Genomic DNA, 18327 nt, shown 5'->3' on the forward strand with positions numbered 1-18327 from the left:
AGAGTAATAAATCACCTGGACCAGATGGTATACACCCCAGGGTTCTGAAGGAACTCAAACATGAAATTTCAGACCTATTAGTACAAATTTGTAACCTATCATTAAAATCATCCATTGTACCTGAAGAGAGAGTGGTTAATGTAACGCCAATATTTAAAAAGGGCTCCAGGGGTGATTTGGGAAACTACAGACCAGTTAGTCTGACTTCAGTGCCAAGAAAAATAGTGGAAAGTGTTCTAAATATCAAAGTAACAGAACATATAGAAAGACATGGTTTAATCATTCTTGGTGACTTCAACCTCCATATAGATACCAACCCAAGATCTCTAAACTGCCAAACCCTTCTAGACATGCTTTCAAGCTTAAACTGCTTCCTACAAGTGCACAACCCCACTCACAAAGCAGGTCACACATTAGACCTAATATTCACTAATAGCTACTTCTCTAATACCTCAATTTTCCATAGTCCAGTTCCCTGGTCTGACCACCATCTTCTACTATGCAAGACTCAAATAAATTTCAACAATTCAACCTACACTAAGGATACACAAAATTTCTTCAAATACCGACCACCATTTCAATCTGATCTTCTCCTACAAGAACTGGGTTATCAGCTTTCTAATCTCGACCTTTCTAACATAAATAACGCTATCCAATCCTGATATCAAATTACTGAAGAAACCGCTAACAACATTAACCCAGAGAAAATCAAACGCCTAAGGAACAAAAGAGAACTCCAAAACCCTTGGTATAACACCACTCTAAAAAATATGAAAACGGCACTCAGGAAAATCGAAAAAGAGTGGCAAAAAAACAAACAGCCATTATTACAGCAGAAATACCGCACACATCTAGCCGCCTACAAAAAAACCATCCAGAACACGAAACGCGATTACTACAGTAAAAAAATAATAACTCCGCCAACAAATCTAAATCACTGTTCAACATAGTAAACAACATCATCGCCGAAAACAACAATCCCAATACCACCGTAACAAAAAATCTGAGCCAAGACTTAGCCATCTTCTTTAAGAACAAAATTTCAAAAATTACTGATGCCTTCAACACCCCATCAATCATAGAAAAGCAAACATTAATAAACATAAGTCCTTGGCTTGAATTCAATCCTATCTCCAACTTGGAAACAGAGAAAATGCTGAAAAAAATAAACCCTGCGCGTCATGACATGGACACCATCCCAACCCGAGCATTAAAGGAAATCGCTCATCCCATAGCCCCAACAATAGCAGCAATCATCAACAAATCTCTTATTGAGGGTGAGCTTCCTACCAAACTAAAAATCGCTACAATCACGCCACTACTAAAGAAAAAAAACCTCAACCCAGAAGATTTAAACAACTACCGCCCAATATCAAACCTTCCCCTCTTTGCTAAATTGACAGAAAAGGCGGTTCTGAAACAACTAAACGAACACCTTGATGACCACAATATACTATTTCCCACACAACACGGTTTTAGAAAAAACCTCAGTACAGAAACCCTACTACTCAATCTTTCTGACACCTTATTAAGAGGCTTTGATAACAAACTAGATCACCTTCTGATCCTCCTCGATTTGTCAGCTGCCTTTGACACAGTGGACCACAAAAGGCTTATTTTTAGCCTGGAATCCATCGGGCTCGCTGGAAAAACCCTTAACTGGTTTACCTCTTTCCTTAAAAACAGGTTTTTCAAAGTCTCCTTCAACAGCATTTCATCTGAGGCCATCCCTCTGGAAACTGGAGTTCCTCAAGGGTCGGCTTTATCGCCCATTCTCTTTAATATCTACCTTCTACCTTTATGCCATCTTCTAACAAGCCTTAACATAATTTTCTACATGTATGCTGATGACATACAACTTCTCATTCCTATTACTTCGTCTTTAGAAGAAGCTATGTCAAAAGCAGCCTCACATCTCGAAGCAATACGAAAGCTGCTAAACAACCTAAAATTATGCTTAAATATGAGCAAAACAGAATGTATACTAATTACAAGAAAAAACTCTGGTATAACATCCACTCCACCCTTCCAATTTGACAACATTCAAATTCAACTCAAAGACAACGTTAAAGACCTTGGTATTTGGCTAGATAATGAGCTAAATTACAAAAAACACATCACAACAAAAACAAGAGAAGGCTTCTACAAAATTCAAATACTCAAACACCTAAAACCTCTGCTTCACCCCCAGGATTTCAGAACCGTTCTTCAAGCCCTCATCTTCTCCAGTTTGGACTACTGCAACTCCCTTCTAATTGGCCTCCCTAAATCAACCTTAAGACCACTGCAGTTACTCCAAAATGCAGCTGCCAGAGTCCTGACTGGTAAAAGAAAATCCGACCATATATCCCCAGTACTCTACAACTTACAATGGCTACCAATTGAAAAAAGAATAGAGTACAAAGTCCTCACAATCCTACACAAGACAATTCATAAAGCAGACTACACTGCCCTGGACAATATTATACATCATCAAAAAACAAGGAAAAAAAAGAACCAAAAAATTTTTTATCACCAAATTGTGCTCAAAAATTTTTTTTGTAGAATAAGACTGACCGTATCGGCAAGCCTGACGACACCCCTTGAATGATTTAACAGGGGTTGTCCGGACTTCTCGTCATTTACAGTCAACCTTTTTCAATTAAATTTTTACAATTTTTTTCTTTCAATTATTTTTGTTTTTAAATAGTTTTTTATAAATGTTACTTAAAAAATGTTTTTTAAATCCAAGGCAATTGTATCCAGTTATCTCAATCCAGAGACACAATTATTTCCATTTGACTCAGTCCAAAAAATTATTTTCAAAACCAAGGAATGTGATTTTCAATAAACAAAGGACAAGAATATTTGTTAAATAACCTCGACACCCGGCCGATGTTTCGCTACTGCTTCATCAGGAGCGTGACATTATTTACTTCCAATATCTCCCGTCGATATTCTATACAAGGAGCATATGAAAATCTTGCTTGTCCAAGTGTGGTGTCTCCCGTCAGATTTATTTCATCGGGAGCTTACCCAGCCTATATCCGCTCAACATTTTAAAAGCGGTCTCATTTTTCAGGGTTGTCGTTTCTCATTATTGCCCGGAAAAATCCTTCATTGTGGACGTGTACCGTCTCAACTGGCTTCCGGAAATGCAGGAAACGGAAGCCAGTTGAGACGGTACACGTCCACAATGAAGGATTTTTCCGGGCAATAATGAGAAGCGACAACCCTGAAAAATGAGACCGCTTTTAAAATGTTGAGCGGATATAGGCTGGGTAAGCTCCCGATGAAATAAATCTGACGGGAGACACCACACTTGGACAAGCAAGATTTTCATATGCTCCTTGTATAGAATATCGACGGGAGATATTGGAAGTAAATAATGTCACGCTCCTGATGAAGCAGTAGCGAAACATCGGCCGGGTGTCGAGGTTATTTAACAAATATTCTTGTCCTTTGTTTATTGAAAATCACATTCCTTGGTTTTGAAAATAATTTTTTGGACTGAGTCAAATGGAAATAATTGTGTCTCTGGATTGAGATAACTGGATACAATTGCCTTGGATTTAAAAAACATTTTTTAAGTAACATTTATAAAAAACTATTTAAAAACAAAAATAATTGAAAGAAAAAAATTGTAAAAATTTAATTGAAAAAGGTTGACTGTAAATGACGAGAAGTCCGGACAACCCCTGTTAAATCATTCAAGGGGTGTCGTCAGGCTTGCCGATACGGTCAGTCTTATTCTACAAAAAATTTTTTTGAGCACAATTTGGTGATAAAAATTTTTTTGGTTCTTTTTTTTTTCCTTGTTTTTTGATGATTAATTGAATGGAAAATTATTAGCTCTTTTTTTGCATATTTTTGTCAATATTATACATCTACATAAATCATCACGTACAACAAGATCTACATATAAATTCAGCTGGATGTTCCTTCACTACCACAAGCCAAACTATCCTCCACTAGAAATAGAGCCATCTCTATCGTCGGCCCAAAATTATGGAACTCACTACCTCAACACCTCAATTCGCAAGAAAACTTTAAATCTTTTAAAAAAGAACTTAAAGCTTGGCTTCTTTCACAGTCTTACAATGGATACTCACCCAATGTCAGCAGAACATAAATCTTTTTATCATATCCACTACTCGTTCAATTTTATGCCAGCAATCCCCCTCCTCTTTTGACTTCCGCCCCGACTAGCAGAAACCTCTTTCTCATTTCGTTTCGGTATCAACCGTCCCCCTTCAAGATTTGCATACAGTCATATCTAATGTACAATGTATTTATTGACTTTTATTAAGTTATTGTTCTGATTCAATTTCTGTTATACTGTTATGAATTTAAATGTATCTGGTTTGTTATAATGTAAACCGGAGTGAAGGCAATGTCTGCTATACCTCGGTATATAAACGAATGCTAAATAAATAAATAAATAATGGAACAAAGTCAGCATGGCTTTACCCAAGGCAAGTCTTGCCTCACAAATCTGCTTCACTTTTTTGAAGGAGTTAATAAACATGTAGATAGTGAACCGCTAGATGTAGTGTACTTGGATTTTCAGAAGGCGTTTGACAAAGTTCCTTATGAGAGGCTTCTAGGAAAAGTAAAAATTCATGGGATAGGTGGCAATGTCCTTTCATGGATTACAAACTGGCTAAAAGACAGGAAACAGAGAGTAGGATTAAATGGACAATTTTCTCAGTGGAAGGGAGTGGGCAGTGGAGTGCCTCGGGGATCTGTACTGGGACCCGTGCTTTTCAATATATCTATAAATGATCTGGAAAGGAATACGATGAGTGAGGTAATCAGATTTGCAGATGATACAAAATTATTCATAGTAGTTAAATCACAAGCGGATTGTGATGAATTGCAGGAAGATCTTGTGAGACTGGAAAATTGGGCATCCAAATGGCGGATGAAACTTAATGTGGATAAGTGCAAGGTGATGCATATAGGGAAAAATAACCCATGCTATAGTTATACAATGCTAGGTTCCATATTAGGAGCTACCACCCAAGAAAGAGATCTAGGCATCATAGTGGATAACACATTGAAATCATCGGTTCAGTGTGTTGTGGCAGTCAAAAAAGCAAACAGAATGTTGGGAATTATTAGAAAGGGAATGGTGAATGAAAGGGAAAATGTCATAATGTCTCTGTATCGCTCCATGGTGAGACCACACCTTGAATACTGTGTACAATTCTTGTCGCTGCATCTCAAAAAAAGATATAGTTGCAATGGAGAAGGGCAACCAGAATGATAAAGTGGATGGAACAGCTCCCCTATGAGGAAAGACTAAAGAGGTTGGGACTTTTCAGCTTGGAGAAGAGACGGCTGAGGGGGATATGATAGATTTGTTTAAAATCGTGAGACGTCTAGAATGAGTAAATGTGAATTGGTTATTTACTCTTTCGGATAATAGAATGACTAGGGGCACTCCATGAAGTTAGCATTTGGCACATTTAAAACTAATCTGAGAGAGTTTATTTTCACTCAGTGCACAATTAAACTCTGGATACGTTCTTGCAGGAGAAGTCCATTACCTGCTATTAATTAAGTTGACTTAGAAAATAGCCACTGCTATTACTAGCAACAGTAACATAACATGGGATAGACTTAGTTTTTGGGAACTTGCCAGGTTCTTATGGCCTGGATTGGCCACTGTTGGAGACAGGAAGCTGGGCTTGATAGACCATATTTATTTTATTTAGCAGTTTTATATACCGAAATTCTTGTAGGGGGTACAAATCAGTTCGGTTTACATTGAACAAAAACAGTGCTTCAAAAGTGCAAACAATTACAATGAACATTAACAGAATTTCAAAAAGAACAATTGAGAACAATTACAGAGAACTCTGGATTCGAAACAGAATAATATATTATTAACCAATGAACAAGCAGATGACATTTAAAACTTTTTAAAATTTATAATGAAACAGTGTTTCGGAGAGGAAAAATAGAATACGCCCGTGATAGCTGAGGCTAAGATCTTGGACTACGAAGCAGAATAAGAAGGGGTTGATATAAAATGGAATGCACAAAACTATTGTCATTAAACATGCGTCATTTATTTATTTATTGTCATTAAACATAAAACATGCCATACTGGGTCAGACCATTGGTCTGACCCAGTATGGCATGTTCTTATGTTCTTACGTATCAACAATATACCAGGGGGAATTAGAAAAAGGTCCTAGAGCAAAACCATACTAATTATACAAGTTTCAAATAAAACTACCTACTCTATTAAAGACCCACCTCCAAGAGGAAGGAGGAGATGCGTTAAGATGGGCATTAATGAAATCAATCAACTTTGAGGGGTCAAAAAAGCTATATCGTTCAGAATTCAAATTAACAAGGCATTTACACTGTTGTCTAATGATACAGGAAGCCCCCAAGGCTATAAAGTCAGGTTTCGTAATAAGAAACTTTCTCCTTCTTTCCATCACAGACTTGGCTAAATCTGGGAAAATCCAAACTTTCTCTCTTTTAAACAAAACATCCCTATGAGAAAAAAACAGACGGAAGATATTATTCCTGTTTTGCAATAATCTGAGAGAGACAACAGTTGAGTTCTCAAGGAAATCAGTTATATTAAGTGACATTTCTTACTGAACTCTATCCGAGTGGTCACCACCCAATGCCTTCTTGACAGAAGGTAAATAAAAAATATTCTGAATAGGAGGAAAAGTTGTCTCAGGAATTTGCAAGACATCTTTCATATAACTTTTAAACATTTCCAAAGGAGAAATCATAGGTGTCTGAGGGAAATTTACAATATGTAAATTCAAATTTTTGGAAAAGTTCTCGGTTTTGAATTCTACAGGAAACAAGCAGTGGCAGTAAAACTTTCTCTGTCTCCATCTCTGTCTCCATCTGCTGGAGGAGAGGCAAAACCCAGGAGTCTGGACTGATCTGTGGTACTACAGGAACGAAAATTAGCAGGTAAGAGTCAATTTTCCTTTATGGGGTAAGGGAGAACAGAAGCATAACTAATATAAGTTCTAGTGGTATGGGCTCCACACCAAGACATATCACGTTATAAGTTGGCTAGCAATGGAACAGGGTGATTAGACAGGGATATCAGGGCATTATCAACAGAATGGGGAATAGAACAAACAGTCGGTGATATTAAGCTGTTCAGCAGCTGCGGTTATCAGCTGCACATAGGAGTTTGTATACGCTAAACTGTAAGGTAGCAAAGCCCTTAGGGATGTCTGCTGGAAGTGAACCCCTTAAGGGAAATCCAACCCTGGTCATCGTAGCATGTAATATTACTAAAGGTCTTTAAACCCATGCACACATAATTAAAATCAGAAAAAGAAAAACACTGACTGTAGCCTCAGCTGTAAACGCTTACAAGAGGGCCACAATGAATCTCATTCTGTCTGGATAAATGGACAAGGGCGAATGTCTGCAAGGTGATAGAAAGGACCAGAATTTTCCAGCTGAATTGCTGTAGGGGTGATAGTGGTCAGCTTGTATGGCCCCAAGTAGACCGGCTCCTTCCATGTCTTGTGAGTGTAATTCTTTTGGTAAACCAGATCTCCGGGAGTGTAGGTGGTGTAATCTAGAGCTGGTGCCCAATCAGTCTGCAGGAGATGTGTCCTCAACTTAGACAGAACTTTCTCTAAACCAGGTACATAGGTACACAGAGTATCAGGATACAGAGTTGTATCAGGATCATATAGGTGATCCACCAATCGCATAGGGTGACCGGTACAAAGTTGGAATGCTGTTAGCCCTATTTGCTTCATGTGTGAATTTCTGAGAGCTAATAATGCAACATAAGAACATGCCATACTGGGTCAGACCAAGGGTCCATCAAGCCCAGCATCCTGTTTCGAACAATGGCTAATCCAGGCCATAAGAACCTACCAAATACCCCAAAACTATGTTACTGTTGCTAGTAATAGCAGTGGCTATTTTCTAAGTCAACTTAATTAATAGCAGGTAATGGACTTCTCCTCCAAGAACTTATCCAATCCTTTTTTAAATACAGCTACACTAACTGCACTAACCTCATCCTCTGGCAACAAATTCCAGAGTTTAATTGTGCGTTGAGTAAAAAAGAACTTTCTCTGATTAGTTTTAAATGTGCCACATGCTAACTTCATGGAGTGCCCCCTAGTCTTTCTATTATCCGAAAAACTAAATAACCGATTCACATTAACCTGTTCTAGACCTCTCATGATTTTAAACACCTCTATCATATCCCCCCTCAGCCATCTCTTCTCCAAGCTGAAAAGTCCTAACTTCTTTAGTCTTTCCTCATAGGGGAGCTGTTCCAGTCCCTTTATCATTTTGGTCACCCTTCTCTGTACCTTCTCCATCGCAACTATATCTTTTTTTGAGATGCGGCGACCAGAATTGTACACAGTAGTCAAGGTGTGGTCTCACCATGGAGTGATACAGAGGCATTATGACCTTTTCTGTTTTATTCACCATTCCCTTTCTAATATTTCCCAACATTCTGTTTGCTTTTTTGACTGCTGCAGCACACTGAACCGAAGAATTCAATGTGTTATCCACTATGATGCCTAGATCTCTTTCTTGGGTGGTAGCACCTAATATGGAACCTATCATTGTGTAACTATAGCATGGGTTATTTTTCCCTATATGCATCACCATGCACTTATCCACATTAAATTTCATCTGCAGTTTGGATGCCCAATTTTCCAGTCTCATAAGGTCTTCCTGCAATTTATCACAATCTGCTTGTGATTTAACTACTCTGAACAATTTTGTATCATCTGCAAATTTGATTACCTCACTCGTTGTATTTCTTTCCAGATCATTTATAAATATATTGAAAAGTAAGGGTCCCAATACAGATCCCTGAGGCACTCCATTGCCCACTCCCTTCCACTGAGAAAATTGTCCATTTAATCCTACTCTCTGTTTCCTGTCTTATAGCCAGTTTGTAATCCACGAAAGGACATCACCACCTATCCCATGACTTTTTACTTTTCCTAGAAGACTCTCATGAGGAACTTTGTCAAACGCCTTCTGAAAATCCAAGTATACTACATCTACCAGTTCACCTTTATCCACATGTTTATTAACTCCTTCAAAAAAGTGAAGTAGATTTGTGAGGCAAGACTTGCCTTGGGTAAAACCATGCTGAGTTTGTTCCATTAAACCATGTCTTTCTATATGTTCTGTGATTTTGATGTTTAGAACACTTTCCACTATTTTTCCTGGCACTGAAGTCAGGCTAACCGTTCTGTAGTTTCCCAGGTCGCCCCTGGAGCCCTTTTTAAATATTGGGGTTACATTAGCTATCCTCCAGTCTTCAGGTACAATGGATGATTTTAATGATATGTTACAAATTTTTACTAATAGGTCTGAAATTTCATTTTTGAGTTCCTTCAGAACTCTGGAGTGTATACCATCCGGTCCAGGTGATTTACTACTCTTAAGTTTGTCAATCAGGTCTACCACATCTTATAGGTTCACCGTGATTTGGTTCAGTCCATCTGAATCATTACTCATGAAAACCTTCTCCAGTATAGGTACCTCCCCAACATCCTCTTCAGTAAACACCGAAGCAAAGAAATAATTTAATCTTTCTGTGATGGCCTTATCTTCTCTAAGTGCCCCTTTAACCCCTCGATCATCTAACGGTCCAACTGACTCCCTCACAGGCTTTCTGCTTCAGATATGTTTAAAAACGTTTTTACTGTGAGTTTTTGCCTCTACGGCAAACTTCTTTTCAAATTCTCTCTTAGCCTGTCTTATCAATGTCTTGCATTTAACTTGCCAACGCTTATGCATTATCCTATTTTATTCTGTTGGATCCTTCTTCCAATTTTTGAATGAAGATCTTTTGGCTAAAATAGCTTCTTTCACCTCCCCTTTTAACCATGCCGGTAATCGTTTTGCCTTCTTTCCACCTTTCTTAATGTATGGAATACATCTGGACTGTGCTTCTAGGATGGTATTTGTTTTAGCAAATGCCACTCCTCTTGCACACTTTTTACCTGTGTAGCTGCTCCTTTCAGTTTTTTTCTAACAATTTTTCTCATTTTATCAAAATTTCCCTTTTGAACGTTTAGCACGAGAGCCATGGTTTTGCTTACTGTCCCCCTTCCAGTCATTAATTCAAATTTGATCATATTATGATCGCTATTGCCAAGCGGCCCCACCACCGTTACCTCTCTCACCAAATCCTGTGCTCCACTGAGAATTAGATCTAAAATTGCTCCCTCTCTTGTCTGTTCCTTAACCAATTGCTCCATAAAAATGTCATTTATTCCATCCAGGAACTTTATATCTCTAGCATGTACCGATGATACATTTACCCAGTCAATATTGGGGAAATTGAAATCTAAACTAAACAAAATGGGACCAAAAATATACATATAAAGAAAAGCCTAAATGACTGTGTCAACAAGCCTGTCGTTGTCGTTTGTAACAAAGAAACCCAACCGGTCTTCTCAATCATTCACCATCATTATCAAAATTTTATTTTCTTCAAAAAAAAATGTTTCTTTATATGTATATTTTTGGTCCCCTTTTTTGTTTAGTTTACTATTTGGGTTACCATACTGACTCTCTTTGATATTAATTTTGTGGTAATTGAAATCTCTTATTATTACTGCCCTACCAATTTGGTTAGCTTCCCTAATTTCTCTTAGCATTTCACTGTCCATCTCACCATCTTGACCAGGTGGACGGTAGTATACTCCTATCACTATAGTCTTCCCCGACACACAAGGGATTTCTACCCATAAAGATTCAATTGTGCATTTAGTCTCACGCAGGATGTTTATCCTGTTGGACTCTATGCCATCCCGGACATAAAGCGCTACACCTCCTCCTGGGTGCTCCTCTCTGTCATTGCGATATAATTTGTACCCCGGTATAGCACTGTCCAATTGGTTATCCTCTTTCCATCATGTCTCTGAGATGCCAATTAAGTCTATGTCATCATTCACTCCTATACATTCTATATTGTGGTTCCCGGCCGCGCTCACCCGCGGCCAGGACCCCCTACCTTTCTCAGGCTGCCGGCACAGAGACTCGATCAAGGCAGCCCGCAGTTCACGGGCCTCGGCAGCATGGTTCCTGGACGTCGGGGAGCAGCGTCGGGGAAGACGCGGCAAACCCCGCCTCTTAAAGGGGCAGCCGTGCAAAGACCAGGCCGGCCCCGGAAGATGACGTCATCAGCCAGGGAGCTTTAAACTCCCTCAGAGGTAGATAGGATGCCTTTGCAACAGGTTCCTGTGGATGGCTGTGTTTCCCTGGTTCTTCTGTTTGGATGACTGGGATTGGATTGGTTTGTCTGCTTGCCACCTGCCTTGACCCTTGCCTAGAAATTGGACTGTTTGTTTGCCGCCTGCCTTGACCCTTGCCTGGAATTTGGACTGAGTTGTTTGCCGCCCGCCTTGACCCTTGCCTGGAAATTGGACTGAGTTTGTTTGCCGCCTGCCTCGACCCTTGCCTGGAATTCGGACTGAGTACCCGCCTTCGCTCTGAGGACGCCTTTTGAGATCAGGTTGCAGAACTCCACCTGCTGGAGACGAGTTCGCCTGGGCCTTCAGGTGGGTGTCATCTCTCGTACCGGTCTAAAGGTCCACTATCATAACAGATTGCAAAGGCCATGGATCCGGTGGATCTGACTGGTCTCCAGGCGATTCCAGGCTTAGCACAACAGCTTATGCAGCAGCGACAACAGCAGCAGCAACAGCAGAGTTTGGAGGTGTTAACTGCCACTGTGGAACACCTGGTCTGCCGTCTTGATTCTGTTCATGGAGCTGAGGCGGCCGCTCCTGCACATACACCTCCAAGTACCTCTGTTTCAGTTTCTCACATGCCTGCACCACCTCGCTTTTCTGGAGATGCTAAACAGTGTCAAGGATTTCTGAACCAATGTTTCATCAGATTTTCTTTGCAAGGGCAGCAATTCCCTACCGACCAGATGAAGACTTCTTTCATCATTTCTTTGCTAGACGGGAAAGCCATGGCCTGGGCCTCTCCTATCTGGGAACGAGGGGATCCCATTTTGAGTGACTTATCCAGATTTGTTTCTACCTTTCGCCAAGTGTTTGACGAGCCAGGACGACTATCCACAGCTTCGTCAGAACTTCTCAACCTGCGACAAGGTGCACGTACTTTGACGGACTTCGCGATTGATTTCCGCACCCTCGCTTCAGAACTAGGATGGCATCCAGACTGTCTACGGGGCATTTTCCTGAAAGGGTTATCACCCCGCATCAAGGATGAACTCGCGGGCCGTGAGATTCCGGAGGACTTGGACGCACTGATTGACCTGGCAGGCCATATAGACCGACGTTTACAACAGCGTGCCAAAGAAGCAAGACCACCTCTGCGCCTGGTTCCCTTGGCCCCAAGCTTCTCTCGTCCGTTGGTTACCCCAATCGCTGCTGAAGCTTCAGCAGAAACCAGGGAGGATCCCATGCAGTTGGGCAGGAGTCGGTTGACGGCAGAAGAAAAGCAACGCCGGAGAAGGATGGGACTGTGTTTATATTGCGGCAACAGAGGTCACCTCTTGGCTCAGTGCCCAGAACGCCCGGGAAACTACCGGTCCTAGGTGTCTCCGAGGAGCAGACCCTAGGGAACCCTGGCTCCTCACTTTATAGTTCCAGTGACATTGCGGTGTGATCAAGGGTCCTTCACCACTCAGGCCCTGGTCGACTCCGGGGCTGGAGGGAACTTTATCCTGGCCGAACTAGTCCATCAGTTGCTTCTCCCGGTACGTCCTCGCAAGACGCCATTATTCATTTCATCCATCCAAGGAGAGAATCTCCCCGGACGGGTTACCTCTTGCACTGCTCCCATAACCCTCCAAGTCGGAGTCCTCCATCATGAAGAAATATCCTTCCTTATCTTGGAGAAGGCTGTTCACCCAGTATTACTGGGTCTACCCTGGTTACAAAGACACTCTCCTACAATAGAGTGGAGAACCCTCCAAATTGCTGCCTGGGGTCCAGACTGCCTTGGGACCTGTATCCAGCAGAGACCCCAACCGGTGATACCGGTAATCACCACCAGGATTCCAGTACCTTCTCAATACTCCGAGTTCATGGACGTCTTCTCTAAGGAGAAAGCGGAGATCCTTCCCTGCCACCGAAGGTTTGACTGCGCTATTAACTTACTACCCAATACCAGCCCACCTAGGGGGCGGGTTTACCCCCTCTCTGGACCCGAATCACAGGCTATGTCACAGTATATTAAGGAAAACCTCGAACGGGGGTTTATCCGCTCCTCTACGTCTCCTGCAGGGGCGGGGTTTTTCTTCGTTCCAAAAATAGACAGGTCGTTGAGACCTTGCATTGACTACAGAGGGCTCAACGCTATCACTCGCAAGGATCGATATCCTCTTCCACTAATACCTGAACTACTCGATCAATTGCATGGAGCCAAGATCTTTTCTAAACTTGATTTATGTGGTGCCTATAACCTGGTCCGAATTAAGCCCGGAGATGAGTGGAAGACCGCATTTAACACTCGTGATGGCCACTACGAATACCTTGTCATGCCATTTGGCCTATGTAATGCACCTGCGGTCTTCCAAAATTTAATGAACGAAGTATTCCGGGACATGTTGTATAAACAAGTGATCATTTATCAGGATGATATTCTCATCTACTCGAAGGACCTGGCTACTCATCGCAAGGATGTCAGACAAGTTCTACAACGTTTAAGAGAGAACTAGTTGTTCGTTAAATTGGAAAAATGTCTTTTTGAGAGACAGTCAATACCCTTTTTGGGATTTATTGTGTCTACCACTGGGTTTCAAATGGACCCGGATAAGGTGGCTAGTATCCGTGATTGGCCACGTCCAGTGGGGCTTCGAGCAATACAACTGTTTCTTGGCTTTGCCAATTTTTACCGGAACTTTATTCCGCATTACTCTCACATTGTAGCACCGATTACAGCTCTGACCAAGAAGGGGGCTGATCCCAAGAAATGGCCTTGTGAAGCCATACAAGCATTTGAGAGACTCAAGACCGCCTTCTTACAGAAACCTTGCCTCCACCACCCGGACCTCACGCGACCATTTATTGTGGAGGTAGATGCCTCCGAAGTGGCGGTTGGAGCAGTTCTCAGTCAACATTCAGATCGAGGCATCTTATTCCCCTGTTCTTATTTCTCCCGGAAGTTTTCTCCCGCCGAGAAGAATTATGGAATCGGTGACAAGGAGTTGTTGGCCATCAAGATGGCCTTCGAGGAGTGGAGACAATGGTTAGAAGGTGCGCAACACACCATTACGGTGTATACCGACCATAAGAATTTAGAATATCTCAACAAAGCCCAGCACCTCAACCCCCACCAAGCACGCTGATCATTATTCTTTTGTAGTTTTGACTTTGTACTAAGATATCGTCCAGCGGCCAAAAATATCCACGTGGATGCATTTTCCAGATCTTATGAGACAGAGGACACACAAGAGACTCTTAACTATATTATAGACCCAGCCAAATTGACCTACATTGGCTACCTATCAACCACAGAATAATGTTCAAGACCTTATCCATCATCCACAAAAACATATATCACCGATCTACTCTACAACTCAAAATACCTCTCGAACTTCACGTTTCCACAAGACCGATCAGATCGGCTTACAAAGGATCACTCCAAGCCCCCCCTAACAAATCCACTAGTCACACTTCCATCCAGAAATGAACCTTATCCACGGCCGGTCCGTATCATTGGAATCTTCTTCCCCCGGAACTTCGACAAGAACAATGCCCGTTTTCATTCAGAAAGAAACTAAAAACGTGGCTGTTCACACAAGCCTTCCCTTAATGGACACCCTGCTAACAGCACAGCTATGCACTCCATTTTCTCAAATCCGCCCCCTCCTCCTCACTCATTCGTGCCTGCAGTTTTATAGACCTAAAGATTAAGCTATTGTCTAAATTCCTATGTTAAACTTTGTTATGATACTTAGTTACGTTATAATCTATTATGTTAATCGTATGCTTTTGCTCTCTACTCTCCCACTCTGTAAACCCCTGTTCATTGTAACTTTATCTTCCTAGTTAATTGGTTACCCCTTGTTTCAATGTAAACCGGTACGATAAGACACTAGTCTTGAGTATCGGTATATCAAAATTATCTAAAATAAATAAATTCTTGCTACTACCAAGACCGCACCTCCAGGGAAGATGGTAGTACCACTTCGACTTCGCCCCAAGGTACTTTCCTGGGCACATGACTCTCTCTCAGCAGGCCATCCCGGGAGAGCGCGCACCTTGGAGCTGTTATCTTGCTATTATTGGTGGCCTCAGATGAAGGGGGATGTGCAGGCCTAGGTAATATCTTGCCCAAAGTGTGCTCAGCAAAAACCTCTACCTGGCCAACCCTAGGGCCTCCTCCAACTCCTTCCACCCCCTCAAGAACTCTGGACCCATATATCCACGGATTTCGTAGTAGATCTTCCTCTGTCAGGCGGGAATCAGGTAATATGGGTTGTTGTCGACCGTTTCTCAAAAATGGTACACTTCGTGCCTCTGCCAAAATTACCATCCGCTCCCGAATTAGCTGACCTATTCTCTCTGCATATTTTCCGCTTCCATGGACTTCCTCTTCATATAACTTCTGATAGAGGTCCCCAATTTACGGCCAAATACTGGAGTGCGCTTTGCAGGAAATTTGGCATACAACTGGATTTTACCACAGCTTTTCACCTGCAAGGGAACGGACAGGCGGAACGCGTCAATAGATGGTTAAAGACTTTCTTACGCCTCTTTGTGAACCATCGCCAAGATGATTGGGCCACCCTACTACCCTGGGCCGAATTCTCTCATAACTCCCATGTACACTCGGCCACTGGACAATCTCCATTTCAGATTGTTTTTGGCAAACAACCACGACCTCCTCTACCTCTACCTCTTACCGTTGCCTCTCCAGCGGCTCAACTATCGGCACAACGGCTCCATGAACTCTGGGAGGCTACTAATGCTCGTCTTCACCAGGCGGCCAAGACCGCGAAACAGATGTCCGATAAGCATCGTCGACCAGCTCCACAATTCAACCCAGGAGACCGGGTCTGGCTCTTCACCCGTCATTTACGCCTCCGGGTTCCCTCCATGCGACTCGCTCCCAGATACATTGGACCGTTCATCATCCACAAATGCCTGGGTCCGGTAACTTATCGATTGCGACTTCCCACCAGTCTTCGCATTCATAATTCCTTTCACGTCTCCTTGTTAAAGCCTCTGATTTCTTCTTCATTCCATGATACTCCACGCCAATCTCTGGCTATCGAGTCCGAGGAGGATTCCATTTACCAAGTCCGGGAGATCCTGGATGTTCGCCGTAACCATAGACGGTGGGAGTATTTGATCGCTTAGGAGGGGTTTGGTCCGGAGGAGAACTCCTGGGAGCCATCATCAAATATATTGGATAAATCCCTTCTTCAGCAACCTACCAAGCCGGGCACTTCCAGGAGGGGGCGTAAGAGGGGGGATACTGTTGTGGTTCCCGGCTGCGCTCACCCGTGGCCAGGACCCCTACCTTTCTCAGGCTGCCGGCACAGAGACACGATCAAGACAGCCCGCAGTTCACAGGCCTCGGCAGCATGGTTTCTGGACGTAGGGGAGCAGCGTCGGGGAAGACGCGGCAAACCCTGCCTCTTAAAGGGGCAGCCGCGCGAAGACCAGGCCGGCCCCGGAAGATGACGTCATCAGCCAGGGAGATTTAAACTCCCTCAGAGGTAGATAGGACGCCTTTGCAATAGGTTCCTGTGGATGGCTGTGTTTCCCTGGTTCTTCTGTTTGGCTGACTGGGATTGGATTGGTTTGTCTGCTTGCCTCCTGCCTTGACCCTTGCCTGGAAATTGGACTGAATTTGTTGCCGCCTGCCTTGACCCTTGCCTGGAATTTGGACTGAGTACCCGCCTTCGCTCTGAGGACGCCTTTCGAGATCAGGTTGCAGAACTCCACCTACCAGAGACGAGTTCGCCTGGGCCTTCAGGTGGGTGTCATCTCTCCTACCGGTCTAAAGGTCCACTATCATAACATTCTAATTCTCCCATCTTACTTCTTAGACTTCTGGCATTAGCATACAAACATTTCAAAGTTTGTTTGTATTTTCATTCTGCTTTTCAATTGATAGGGATAAGTTAGAATTTTTAGCCCAGGTGAGTTTTAGTTACAGGCACGTGGACTACTTTTCTTATTTTTGGAACCTCACTGTCAGGATGCCCTAATTCTAATGGATCTAATGCATCCTTTGAAGATACCTCTCTCCAAACCATGTGCTGCTGAGCAACTGTCGGCTTTCCCCGTTGTTCTAATTTAAAAGCTGCTCTATCTCCTTTTTAAAGGTTAGCGCCAGTAGTCTGGTTCCACCCTGGTTAAGATGGAGCCTATCCCTTCGGAAGAGACTCCCCCTTCCCCAAAAGGTTCCCCAGTTCCTAACAAAACTGAATCCCTATTCCTTGCACCATCATCTCATCCACGCATTGAGACTGCACGTGGAACAGGGAGCATTTCAGGGAATGCTACCCTGGAGGTTCTGGATTTAAGCTTTCTACCTAAGAGCCTAAATTTGGCTTCCAGAACCTCCCTCCCACATTTTCCTATGTCGTTGGTGCTCACATGTACCACAACAGCCGGCTCCTTCCCAGCACTGTCTAAAATCCTATCTAGGTGACGCGTGAGGTCCGCCACCTTCGCACCAGGTAGGCATGTTACCAGGCGATCCTCACGCCCACTAGCCACCCAGCTATCTCGATTCCTAATAATCGAATCGCCAACTATGACGGCCGACCTAACCTTTCCCTCCTGGGCAGTAGGCCTTGGGGAGATATTCTCTGTGCAGATGGAGAGAGAGAAAAAATTGAAGGGCACTCTCTAATAACCTGGTGTGCCACCTGCATCCCTTCAGTATTTCTCTGTCTCCAGTAGATGGAGGTGGTACAAACCCTGCAGTCTTGCCCTGATCTTAGGGTTGAGGCAATATCCCTTTAAAAAAAAAAAGGTTTCTTTAGTATTACAGGGAATCGAGCAAAAAAAAAAAAAAAAAGAGAGAAATAAATCCTCCCAGGGAAGCAGGTTGAGGAGCTGGGTTTGGTTACCCCGCGGGGCTCCTGGCAGGTGAGGCGCCAGAGAAAGATTACTGGTGGTCCGATACCTCTTCTCCCTTTGCTGCCCAGACCTGATTTAAAAAAAAAAAAAAAGCAGCCTGTCAGTTCTATTTTCTGCTGTTTTCTTTCACTTACTTTGGCAGCTGTATTACGGTACGGATCGGGTTGACTCCGGGCGCGTTCTTGAGAGTTTCCTCTGCCACAACCTTTCGGCCTCCCCCCCCCCCCCCCCCCTCCTGTTTTCCACCATACCGTGGCCATCGTGCTACATTGCT

The 18327-nt window shown here is 42.9% G+C and overlaps 1 protein-coding gene across 1 annotated transcript in view; it reads left to right on the forward strand.

Moving 5' to 3' along the window:
• PGAP1 (post-GPI attachment to proteins 1) overlaps nt 1-18327 on the forward strand; it is a 283616-nt gene that overhangs the window by 38177 nt on the left and 227112 nt on the right. The gene's annotated exons all lie outside the window — the stretch shown is intronic.

Source organism: Rhinatrema bivittatum, chromosome 6 (assembly GCF_901001135.1).
Source record: "Rhinatrema bivittatum chromosome 6, aRhiBiv1.1, whole genome shotgun sequence".
In the NCBI taxonomy this organism is placed as follows: Eukaryota; Metazoa; Chordata; class Amphibia; order Gymnophiona; family Rhinatrematidae; genus Rhinatrema; species Rhinatrema bivittatum.